Source organism: Macrosteles quadrilineatus, unplaced genomic scaffold (genome assembly GCF_028750875.1).
Source record: "Macrosteles quadrilineatus isolate MER2022 unplaced genomic scaffold, UCM_ALF_1.0 Scaffold_3__2_contigs__length_128488019, whole genome shotgun sequence".
NCBI lineage: Eukaryota > Metazoa > Arthropoda > Insecta > Hemiptera > Cicadellidae > Macrosteles > Macrosteles quadrilineatus.
The window spans coordinates 86,142,975-86,156,783 of record NW_026542596.1 but is presented as its reverse complement, the minus strand read 5'-3'; the positions used below and the strand labels follow the sequence as shown (position 1 = coordinate 86,156,783).

Below are 13,809 nucleotides of genomic sequence, written 5' to 3'. Positions count from 1 at the left end.
ATGATACATAAAATGATTGATAGATGAAAAATAGCCAAAACCTTAACTGGCGCCCACTTTAGACAATGCATGATAAAATAGATCATTGATCTCGTCTGGTACAACTCGACTCATGTGTAAGCTTATTAAAGATTCTTGAACGGAAATCACAAAAGTAATGAATTTTGTCCTTAAAATCATTATAATAATTCTTTATGATTACTAACTACGTCGATGTGTTGCCACTGTATTAACATTAACATAAATCAACTTTACATATGAAGGGTCAAATTGCCACAGACTGGCGAAAGTAAGAAAGTGCAACTGCAGCTCTATGCAGGGATTATGGAAGTGCATCTGGCGATGTCTAGTGCGTCAGAGCACCAGACGATTGTACGACCACCAATCAACTAATGTTTTGTTGTTGCAAATATAACTTTACGACGTAAGTCTATAAACTAAAACAAAACATGGTATTGTTTATTTGATTTTATTTCAAGGACTTAAGTGAATTATGTGATGATTATTTGTCTAAAATGATAAAACGATTTTCAATCAATTACAGAATTAGTAACGGATTACTATCTCTATCGGTTTAATGTTGATAAAAAAAATCGATATTTTAGCGAAATAAACCCCACAAATAATGCTATAAACATGAAAAATCAAATAATTTTTAAATGATTCCAAGGAGATTGGTTTACTTTAAATTTGATTTCAAATATTTATCATTTTTTCCATTTATCTTACAATTTCTTGTAGTACTGTAGTACGAAATGGTTTATGGTTTATTCCCTATATGGGAAATTCGCTAAAAGTAAGAATTTGCAGTACACATTATTAGGTCATATTATTTGTTACAAGATATTAATTCTTTTTTAAAAAAAATTTTGTTTTTAAAAAATGTGTTTTTATACCACTATACATTCTGTAATTGGCTGAAATTCCTAATACCCCTGTCGTAACAAAGATGTTGACTAAAAATTTTAATTTGTTCAGTTGTTTGTTTTTTCCTTAAGGTTTAACTTCTACTTCTTTTGTTTGTTCTTATGTCTAAGTTTATACTTGGGCTTTGGGCTTACTGCTTACTGCTACAGGAGATGACAAATGACGTATTGTAGTAAAATGTTAGTAAATTAGAGTAAATATTTTATGAGTAAGAAAAGTGCAATAGTTTACTCTATCTCAAACGAGATACCATGGAAATATTTAAATTATCTAAACATTTTGGAATTGTCTGTGCAATCATGCATCATGCAATCATGACAAAAGTGTTTTAGTAAAGTTACAACGATAGACCTAAACCTACCCAACCCCCCCCCCCCCCAAAATTCGTTCTATTTTTACTAGGCTGGATAAAAAAGTCGAACTATTCTTTTGAGCTTGTTTGGATATAAAGTTTGGGAATAGCTAGCAAACCTACAGACGGTGGAAATAGAATATTTTTCTCTATGAGTAATTACTATTCCTATAACAGAAAGTTATTAGTCTGTGTTAGTTTGCACTGTGTTGTTAGTTTGGCTCTTGTCTATCTAGCAAGAGCTGGACGTCGAGGGAGGTAATTCAGGTAATTCAGTGGATTTATCAGTGTATTAATATTCTCCTTCCTAATAAAATTGGCTGAACTTGGTAATTTGCTTTTGGGTTTCTTTAGGGAATGCTCAACAAAATATATTAAAAGAATATCAAACACGGAAACACGAGTTCTCAAAATTGTAGGCAAATAACTGTCCACAAAAAACGTATGATTAAGTACTCTAAATCAGTTCACACAACGTATCAAAATAATTTCTACGTTATACAACTAAAACTAAAAAATATATAATCTTAAAATACTCTATAACAGAAGCGTTCACTTTTTGTTCAATTAACAAAATTAACACACAGTTTGAATTTTATTACTGTATCGTGAAAGGTGTCGTACGATCACATTGTGCTCGGCGGCGATAGTCCTGCAGACGCAATGCTGAGCGTTGGGGAGGGGAGGGGAGCTAGCAGTACAGCAGCCAGATTCAGCTCAGCCAGTGAGCCAGTGAGCCAGTTCAGCGTGCGCCATTGTTGACAGTGTGTGTGTAGCATGTGTGCACGTGATTGACATCTACCGGCGAACATATTTTTGGTGAGTTACATGTTATATACACTTTATTTATATGTATACTTGTAAAAGAACCTTTTGTTCTTCAGAAGCCTTGCCATACGATTAGGTTGTAGTGACAATTTTAGTATTTAATAAAAAATAGTGAAGATTATTTTATATTGTGAATTTTACTGTGGGTATTTTTGTTTGTTTATGTTAGTAAATTGTATTGAGGTAGGTCTATTAAATCTATAAAATTGTGGCATATTGATAACAGCCTTGAAATATTATGCAAGCCTTTTAAAATCGTCGACACAGATATTTTAGGTTATGATATTACTTCATTAATTTAATGATTATAGATTCTTAGCGACTTGTAGAAGAACAGAATTGTTGGAGCACTTATTTTTTATATTTGTTGAAGTTAATATAAGGCATTGTATATACTATTTCATGTTGATTTTTCAATGTTCTAATTTTATGTTATAAAATTTCAATGTGAAATTTTAATAAGTGTTTTTAAGTTTATTAGCCGTTCTAACTTAATTGGTATAATCACAGGCTAGGGAATAACAACGATAATAATAATTGTACCGGATTTGCAGTACGTTGCAAGACCATAAATTTATGTTAACAATGTTTAAAATAGTATTTTTGTACCGTTGTGTGGTTGTTAACCTAATAAAATACAGTATTGTGAAAACGTTTTGTAAATTATGTAGTATTATTTTACAAAAATAAAAAAAACAGTCCAATCAAGATATTTGCGCTCATAATTTTAAGAATTTTTGGTTATACGAAAGCTATAACAAAACTTACTTTGTAGGGAAGAATCCGATCATTTTCACTGTAATTAAATCTATGTTATTGTTAATATTAAATGCTAACCTAATGTTATGAATTAGAATTACCTACCACAAATGTTACGGTAATGAGAAAATTAGATCGCCCAGAAAGGCAAGAAAGGTTTTTGTAAGTGGAAAACGTTACATTACCCTTAAATAGATACTGGTTAAACTCAAATAAATCAAGTATTCCCTATTGTATCTGCCATTTTCTTATCACTGATAAATGAACTCTTCCAATCTTCAGTTTAAAGTTCACTTAAGTATCTGTTGACTATTCAATTACTTTAAAACTTGCTAAATCATTGTTGTATCAGAATTGTTGGTAATTACAAATTATCCTATTTTCAATATTTTTGTTCTCCAAGTGTACGCATATTCAATTCAATTCAATTCAATTATTTAAGATGGGGACGCCACTATGTGCGTATTTTAACCCAAATATGAGTGAAGGATGAGTGTAGGATGAGTGGCGCGATCTTGTAGTCTTGTTAGTGACTAAGGCCGACATGTTCCTTAGACACAGCTGTTAATTAATAGCCCATACAGCTAATGGCAACTAAGGGACCTACAGTTTATAGTGGAATCCGAACCACATTTTTCCTTGTAATTTACGAATTGGTCTAATTATCAGGATAATACTGCGGATAGTCGTAGTACTCACTAGTGCGGACGTTAATCCACACCAGGGAGCATCGCATCCACAGTGCATCCCTATAAATATCAAATATTCTTCTATAAATATTCTTGATATAGTTTGACCTCCCAGTAGCTGGATTACAGGACGATATAGATGGTTGTAGCCCGGCTAGGACACAATACAGTATTACGATACCAGTAATATTAATGTTACAGGTTTTGGCCGTTAAATTTAAAGTTTTTCGAAGGTTTAAAACGAAACCTGGTTGTTATATTTGGGCTTTTATTGAATGATCTTGGGCTAAATTAACTAGGCCATCAATGTTGTCAGTATCAAAGCTGGACTGGATATCTCACTTAATTCTTCACAAATCCTACATTTTCATTCGTAGCTTAAATACGTAGGTTACACAAAACACCAACAAGCACGTCGCTGCTAATATTTGAATTGAATAGATTTTTTTTCTGACTAAGCAATTTTCAATTTTGCTCCCTTTCGCAGTTTATTTTTACTATGTTCTATAATAGTCTTGATTTGTCGTCCACAATTTGGTATTACCTAATCGCCTAGGTGGCCTATGTCCTTCAGGCATTCAAGCAACGCTTGGCTGTAAACTTGTTGTTTGTTATTTCGTCGAATGTTGCCACATAGGTAGGATGAACTGTTAATAGACTAACTTAAAACTGTTTAGTCTATATATTCTGTATTTTCTGTGTGTATAGTTAGTGTTTTCAATTTATTTTACACGTCGAAAATAATATCCATATTTGTAGCCTACTCAAAAGATAATATTTACTCTAATTGAGGTATGATTTTATTTGGTACAATGGTTAATCCACAATTAAATGTAAATCGCAAAGTCCAAAAAATTGAAAAAATACACACTCACACACATACATCAGTACCGTACCTAAAGAACTACAGCTTATATACGGCTTATATATGACCACCACTATTGTCAAATTCTTCTATGTTTTACCTATTCCTATCTACTCAATTATATGACTATGCAACTGCTATACCATAACTAGCTCCTCCATACATATATTATTATCCTAGAGCCAAAAATCTACACATACAACTTAGATATGACTACAAATGAATATAGTAAGATTTGTCTATGTTTTGCCTGTGTTCATTTAATGCACTTAGCTAAGGTCACACCATCACAAATATAGTATTGTACCAACTAAATTATCTCTAGGCCAACAACCTTATGTAGTTATACGCATACAGCTTACAAATGACTATAGTCAAATTCTTTTATGTTTCGCCTTAGATACGTACCTTAATCTACACAATCAGAATCTACTAAGGTATAAATCACAATGTTAACATGACTACACTACACTCGTGGTTAAAAAAGTAACTTTATACAGTACCTAAGTTAAGTAATCCCACGGCTTACACCTCACTACGACTATAGTCAGTTTCTTGTATGTTTCACCTCTGATATATCCATCCACATAGTTAGTTAAGGTATTAACCTCAATGTTTTCATAACTCCACTACACATGACCACTGATGATCCAATTAGACAGCTGACACAAGTCGCTCCTCCTTCACATTCTACCTCATACGGTCTAATATAATTATTTCCTTGTTTCGTGTAACTATTTTTGGACTCGTGTTCCCTTTGAGGCATCCAAAGCCGGTTCATAACATACAATTTCTTTGTTAAAAAATTTTGAACGTATGATTTTTGATTTATACAGGGTGTCCCGGAACTCTCTACCAATATTTTAGGGCATTGCTCCGGGCTAAGAAACATACCTAAATATCATATTTAAATTGTCCGGAAGTCCTAAGTTACTCACACAGCCGCCATTTTGTTTTTTCAGTTATTAATCTTTTTCTAAAGAATGGTTAAACATACAAAATGGAAACTTTGCACAAACATTTATGACAACTAGACAAAGCTACTAAAAAATTATGACGATTTTTCATATTCATAAAACAAAATGGCGGCCATTTAAATATTTATAAAATCAACGGTTTTTGAGCTATTTAAGAAACAAAATTTTAAATGGCCGCCATTTTGTTTTATGAATATGACAAATCGTCATAATTTTTTTGTAGCTTTGTCTAGTTGTCATAAATGTTTGTGCAAAGTTTACATTTTGTATGTTTAACCATTCTTTAGAAAAAAATTAATAACTGAAAAAAACAAAATGGCGGCTGTGTGAGTAACTAAGGACTTCCGGACAATTTAAATATGATATTTAGGTATGTTTCTTACCCAGGAGCAATGCCCTAAAACATTGGTAGAGAGTTCCGGGACACCCTGTATAAAGGGTTATTTATTTTGTCACATTGATTCATAATTACGTGTGTATAGCTATGCATATTTTATTTATAATATACAGGACTAGATAAACGATTTATATAAATGTTTTTGTGAACGTACTGAGCGACTTAACAAACGTTAGTGGTTTTTAGTGTTGTACGGGCTTGAAAAATAACTATATACAACAATTGTTTTAGTAATAAATGTTGTTATAATATTTAAAATTGTACATGTACGTGTAGTAAGTGGCCTATGCTTCTCTAGTATTTTAATTATTTGTCACTGTTTTTGTATTCAAAACACCACTCTTATGCGTGTGATAGGTTAGTTTAAATAATTGTTTGTACAAGGTTGCTTGAAAATGTCTGTAAAAATGATTATATTTTAAAATACTGTATCTTGTATGTATAGAGTACAAAAAAACGACGTTCATAGATGAAATATAGAGCATACATATTTATTTAAATTAGTTTGTGACCAAGTTGGAACTCTAGTATAGGCCTACGTGTTGCTGAAAATACAACTAAAAATTGTCGTGCTCAAATACGATTTGAGCTGCATATTTATTATTTTTTTTATTAAATGGTTACCATTATCTATCCAATTACCATTATCTATACTATTGCAAAGAAGAGGTGGCATCTGTCTGTCTGTCCCTCATTTAAAGTTACCATTATATGTAATAATGTGTATGATAACTACTAGCTGATCATTTTAAATGTTAGTTTATGGACTTTCCTTACACAGTGTATTGACTAAACTACTAAAAAAAGTACGTTTCAACATTCAACGTTACACTTATCAACTCATTTCAAATTAAAATAAATAAGTGAAAAATCACATGTACATCCACCTACTATGGTGTTATTTATAGCTTTATTATTTATACGGTGCTGTGCAGTTCGTTTTGCAATATATTGCCCTATATGCCAAGATTAGAAAATGTCAAGTTTAACAAAGTAGGCTATTTGTGCCAAATGGCCATAGTAGCTTTTTGTGTTGGCATTAAACTCAACTACTTTTAGACCTTATCAATTTCGGTTCAGACTAAACTGCAATTTTGCCTGCTAATTTGTCAAACAATTTTCGTTTGGAGCCGCCTCCTTTTATTTGTCTTGGTTACGCCTATGCTCGAATGATGAATGCGCAAAGTCAAATTTATCGCGACGTCGTGAACCCCACAGCAGCTGCTCGAGACAAATAAAGACTTAGACCTAACCAGCTGGGTGTGATTTGTTATGCTGGGGCAGATTTCATATCGGCTGGAGAACAATAAAATATAGTATGCATTGAAATGCAGTCACTGGCGCGCCCGTTCTTGTTGAAGATCGATTTTAGTATGCAATTCGTAATTGAATTGTCAGTTCAAACGGTTTTGTATGTTTGTGTCACTAAAGTTGTAAAATACTAAGTTCGATATCACTCTAATGTTTTCCAATCTAGTGGGATTTCCTACCGAATTAGCTAGGTAGCTGAATACTATTAAGCCTTGTAATCAAAACGTCTCCGATCGATATAGAAAAATAGCTTTTTGATTGATGGAAACTGATTGATCCCAGCTGTCCTTATACGTTGGGATTTTTATAAATGGTCTGGCTAAGGAAACAGCTGACAGCCAATAAAAAATTTTCACAAAAGCATCTTGGTCCATTATACTCACCCATCCCACATTTGGGTTGAAATACGCCCGATATCTCCAGCTTAATTGATGGTAACAATTTATTTTATATACCACACGAAGTGTGGAGTATACAAAGTATAAAATTACAGTTGTGTGAATAGTTATTAGTGTAACCAGTGCGCAAATTGGTATACCATCTGATCGATTTAGTGTTGCCAACTTCTTATCAAGTATACACGTATAATGTGCCGGATTCAATCACACTTATTGTGTAGTTTGGTTGAAATACTGTGCGGGAAAGTAAAATGAGTGCGGGAAAGTAAATAATTGCAGGAATAAGCTACTTTACGTGCTGGAATGCAAGAAAGCCCTCTTTGTTAGGTTAACTGTAGGAAAAATAATTATTGTGCAGTTGGCTGCACTGTCATATTTAGTGGTTACATTCATCAAACATTGAAAAAAAACTCAAGAACTATAATTTATCTAAAAACATATATCTAAATCCCCGCATAGCTCGATAATTGTACAGCATTCTTGCTTTCTTCCTCTTGGAACTCAAGAGTACATCTCTAGAGAAATAATGAACAGAAAACCTTTAACAATGTGAGACCTGTCCAAGTCGAGTTTGCAGTTTTGGTTTTGGCCACGTGAATCTTGTAGGTCAGGAGCAGTTCTAGTTCCGCATGTCTGTGGTATAATATGGGCATGTGAACCAAACTGGAATGAGAGCTCAGTCATTCAATTCATTACCTAGAACAATGGGTAACCGAACAATGGCGTACTCGCGGTTTTATAGGACCATTGACTACACAACTGTGGACTAGGCAGATGTCGACCACCGAAACTGGGAACAAATCTTTGCTAATGTCTGAAAAGCTATCGGATAACGGGTCCTTGGATTGATGTTCCATCGCAAAACCTGAATTTTGAGGTTTGTAGAAATATTATAAAGCTATAATAAGGTTAGCGAACTTTTAAGAAGCTCGTTTTGAATGAAAGGTCTTAATTAGAAACTTACCCTAAGAGTTTTTCGATAAACCCTCTCCTAAGGCACAGAAAACATAGTAGTATGTTATCTGTGCCTAAGGGCACAAATTTCAAGAGTTGTGAAATCGCATTCAAAATATTGAAGCTGCTTCAGTCGTACATTTGTTTTTGTTTCTCACATTTGAACACTTTTGATTCTTACTACAAACTTTTCATATTGCACCATGAAAAGTGACAGTACGTTATTCTTATGTGGGATGGTATGTACTTTTAGCGTTCAGAGATTTTAATTCTGTGTATCAGTCTTCCAATAGTTTTCACATCAGTTCATATTTCTATATAAAACAAATAATAATTGTTGTTGCATACGAATTTTTCCTATGATTAAATTACAACAAGAGCCATTTTGTTTGGAAGGAGCTTACGACTTGTGGTCTAATCGGTAAAAATAGTTTATTTGCAGTGTATTTTTCCGTATGAAGTAGACATGGATTAACATGAATTAACATCAACAAGAAACATCTAATCGTCCAGCAGTTCGAATTGGACAAAAGAACCACAATGTATTTTCTCTGGGTTCTCTCCCCGTTGCGAAGCACCAGGGTAAATAGTTTCATAAAATCGGATTCAAATACGTGATCAATGGTATTTGAATACGATATGTAATCGTGTGCATTTCGAGCATTTAAAAGTCAGTAGTCTGTTACTGGTGATAGTCGTAATCACTCTTCAGGACGTCGACTCGCCCTGGTACAGTATTGTGTTTTACCTCAGAAAACATACTACTACAGTATTGTAATAGTAGTATGTTATCTGTGGTTTTAGTAAAAGCAGGATATAACAGCTGACTAATGAAAATTCACATTTCATCGATACAAGTAAAATTATTTCAACATTATACAAGCTCGTACTAAAATATCCGTTGCACTTTTGATACTTTGGTTCTATATTTCCTCTGGTTGAAGTTGAACTGTAGAATCTAAAATCTCGTAGAACACGTCATTATATAGACTGGGTGAAAATAAGTTAACCAAAAACAATGATTTTGTTTAATAGTGAATATATATTGCGTGTACAAGATACTTAATCAATCTATAAAATTATTTTAAAACTCAAGCAAGTAAGAATTTAAGATATAAGTAAGATGCACAACATTCAAAACGAGTTCACGCCGTTGGTTTTAATCATTGATCGAAATACCTTTGCATGAATGTACGTATTTAGCATCGGAGCTTTCACCTGTGTTAAACTGGAAAATCTGTTGAGGTCGTCGACTGTGGTATTTATGTAGAAACGCAAACGCCTGCATTTGGCAAAGAATGTACACTCAGCATTCCGCACACTATTGCGGTACTAATATAATTTACTGAAGAGTAATTCCTAGGTAAAGTTTAATCTGAATTTAATATAAATTTTTACCTGTTAGGTTTGAAAACCCAATGTTAACCTGCTACAGTTTTACAAATTTTAAGAAGCGGGAAAAGTTGGCATGAGCGAATTGTATTCAAATGTGAGATTTAGTTTCCCAATTTTCTTCTGAACTTCCTCTTCACTTTTCCACACTGCTAAGCATTTAATAATATTGAATTTTATTTATCATGTTTTATTCGGAGCCTTACAATGTTCAAAAGACACAAACACTCAACATTTTTATACGAACATTGCTATTGTACAGCCCGGAATCTATATATTTAATACGTTTATTTTATACTCGTTTGTTAATTATCGAAACTAAAAAAGTTGTATTTTGTAATGAGGTATAATTACATCACCTCAGAAATTGTAATAGGGTCTCCATTACTTGAAAGGTTATCAATGGTCATGGGACAGATTACAAAATAAAACAAACCGTAGCAAATTTCACGATTTAATTGAAAACACATTACCCATTTGATTTAATCGTAATGGTCAATTGTTATCCCTCAAAAATCTCATAGAACACTCTGACTACTAAGCTCACCGCGAACAGAAACAAATGTATACAAGTTTTATCTACAGACATACAACACCGCAACATCGTACTTATTGCCTGTTCCATCGTCTTTGTCCAATCTAAATGTACAAATGGCGTGTGCCATGCACACTTCGCACACATGGAGCTGCGAAATGTTTTCCACACATTTGGTTTTGGCAATCTTGACCATCTGAAGTGTTTGTTTAGAAGAGTGACAGAGAGTGTAGTTGGCGAGCCCTGAGTGTTTGTCACTAAGTTTGGGAATGTTGTGTACTCAGTAATGGGGTTAAACTTTTTCAGGAGTGAATTACTTTCGTGACAAATTCGATTATTCGAATTTGTGAATAGATCGATGTATCGTTTAAGATGTCTTCAAGACAACATTTCTTCTCGTACCCAAATGGAAGGAAAATTATAATGTGTTGTTACGTAGATTTGTAAATGCTCTTTGTTGATTGGCTTATTAATGGGCTGATGTCAAATTATAATACGTTTTAGGATATTTAAAGTTTAAGTATTCGAATAAGCTAGCCAATACCTTTTGGAGTTTAGGTACTCAAAACTGTGTGGAACCCAATGGACACAGAAGGGCCATGGTGAGAAACTATCGGGCTGCGCGGTCCAATTTGAGGCGAAACTAGTATAGTAGTACGTATTTTGAATATCACCAATTTTCCAATTTTGTATTAACATTGTGTTGATATTGTATAAAAAAATTAATTTCCTTTGCATACCTTTTCTTTTAGGTTAGGGCTCGTATAAATTCAATCTGTAAATGTTTTACTATAAAATAATTTTAATTGTTCATACTCTATTCATATAATAATTTATTTAATTTTTTCAAAGCGTTTCTTAAACTCAACATTTCAACAACTAATCAGGCTCGTTATATTAATCGCTCAACAGACAAGATAACCGAAGGATGGAAATTTTATAGACGTCAGTTAAAAGTATCAAGCAAGCGTAGGTTTACTTGTGCGGCTGCTAGAACAGCTATTTTCCAAACGCAAGCAACACAGCAAAACACGGAACATTATTTCGCTAGATCAGCTGGTAAATTACCGGGTATTAGCATATTAGGTGTACCAGGCACGTGTGGATGTGTCCTTCTGCCATGTGTAATTTCTGTTGTCTTCATTTTGCTGTTTGGTAAGTTTTGTCCATAAATTGATAACCCAATGACAAATAATGACATCTGGGTCTAGAAATTACCTCGCTTGGAATCGAACTAGCGACCCTCAGATTTGAACACTTAACATCACGGCTACCTGCAATTGAAACTTTGTCTTGGTGTTAGACGGTGATGTAGTTCTATTAAATTCTTCAGTTTCATGAGACATCCTCCTAAACCGGACCTTATCCAATAACGCATAAAAGATCTAAATAGGTTTACAATTCTACCAGGTTCCACTTATGTAGATTCCTATTTGGACGATTTGTCCTACTACACTTGGACACAAATCCCCCGATAATCCGGACGTTACGTGATATCCGGTCGGATGACAGAGACAGATGAAAGTCGCCGACTGCAGATCGACCACAACCATTTGTGAGTCAACCAAACTGGTTCCATGGAGGATTTGAATTTCTCGGAATCCCCACGACTGTCTCCAGACGCGATCGAATGTGGTTCTTCTTCTTTCCCTCTCGGTATAGTTTTATATCCTCGACCTTATGTCCTTATATTGGTAATAAAAGTATAGAACTGATTCTGTGGGAGAAATTTGATGGGGCATGTTTAAGGGTGGTATATTAAGTGTTGTGCGGGCATTGAACCCGGAACTTGAAGCCTAAAGGTGTGAGTTCAAGTTGGTCACCAAGGCGATGATAAGTTACAACAGATGGTGCTCCGAAACCCTGTCCATAGATTTGTGATAACATACCGCTTGATATAGAAGTTTACGCAAGAATATTTACGCGAGTTGCGTACACTACTTTACCTACGACCATTTTTTAATTACTAACAATAACTACCTACTCATAACGTCTAAGAGAGGTTATGTTTTCGTTTATAACCTCTCACTGCCACTGACAGTATTGCAACGAATACTTGTACCAAAAACTAATGCACCACTCATTAACAATACAGTATTAAATTGCTCTAAACTAAACAGCTGATAAGCTGACGTCCAAAGCATTGAAAGTTTACTTCTTCCCTCTCAATCCTTGAACAGCATTGGTCCGTTACGCGTTTGGTTAAGTAAAACAACAATGCTGTTATGTGAATCTTTTCAAGTCTAAGAACTGAAACGGCTACTTCGAAAAACGGTCGTAGGTAAAAGCATTAATTAAACGTGGCTGGATATCTGATTGGATATATTTATTGTCTAGAAATCAGAATACTGCAGGTTCAATCTTGACAAAAGTCATTAGCTTTTTGATGGTACCAAACCTCACCCAGCTGACCTGGATCATTGGACGTTTAACGGCCAGACTAAAAAAAATCAGCTGATCTTAGTCAGCAACAATGCTGTGATGTCATTCATTCTACAGTCATCCTTAATTTTTGCCATATTCATACCCTATTGATTCGCATGGGCATCGTAGGCATGACATGCAATGGAATACAATTAAATGGAATTAAATTAATGCCAACACAACAGTTGAATTACTAAATGAAAATATGTTAACATTTGAAACTTTCAAAAGTGACGTAGCTAAAATCTCGATATCGAACCCAAAAGTAAGCTTATTTCAACAGTAGTGGGGTGGGTAAAGCACAGAAATCACACAGAGATGAAGAGAAGTCTGAGTAGCTCGGTTTATTAATTAATTTAGTGACGTCCAGTCATGATAAATGTGTAGCTTGGGGCAGGTCATTTGATAACTTGTAACCTCAATGCAGCTATCGTCTGCACTACAAGCTTCAAACAATCACAGAACAAGTTAGTAGCTTACACAATTTAACACATATTATAAAATGTATAACTCTGATTTCTACTGGTGTTAACATATTTTATTTTTTATTCCAGGAGAAATAAACCGTATCAGTAAACTGATATACTTTCTCCCATTAGCTTGTCTAAACCCTTATAGTGTTAGCAGGGGGAGTAACTACGATATTTTATGAGTAAAATCACAAAGCTACAATAACTTTTGAACTGGAATTTTACAGCATTGGGGGTGTACTTTTTTTCTTTAGAGTTTAAAAGACCATTACATACTAAATTTAAATCGAAATCGTCGTTTTTGTAAAAATTGGGTTATTTATTTATGGATTTTATCACAAATACTAGAAAAAACCCTGTATGGATCCATACCGGTATGTCTGTAGTATTCGTGGATTTTATGTAGAAATCACCATTAAAAAAACAAAATTCTAAATATTGAAAAACACGGAGTGGTAGTCTGTAGCTCTGTAGGTACCTACACACCCACACACTCACACAGACATTCACACAGACATCACTTTGAAAATC

At 34.0% G+C, this 13,809-nt stretch overlaps 1 protein-coding gene across 1 annotated transcript in view; it reads left to right on the top strand.

Moving 5' to 3' along the window:
• Positions 1-1,995: 1,995 nt before the first annotated feature.
• Positions 1,996-13,809, top strand: part of LOC128990043 (protein windpipe-like) — a 58,187-nt gene continuing 46,373 nt past the window's right edge. The window contains exon 1 of the mRNA XM_054412269.1: positions 1,996-2,098. The gene's annotated coding sequence lies outside the window, so the exon portion shown is untranslated. The remainder of the gene's footprint in view (positions 2,099-13,809) is intronic.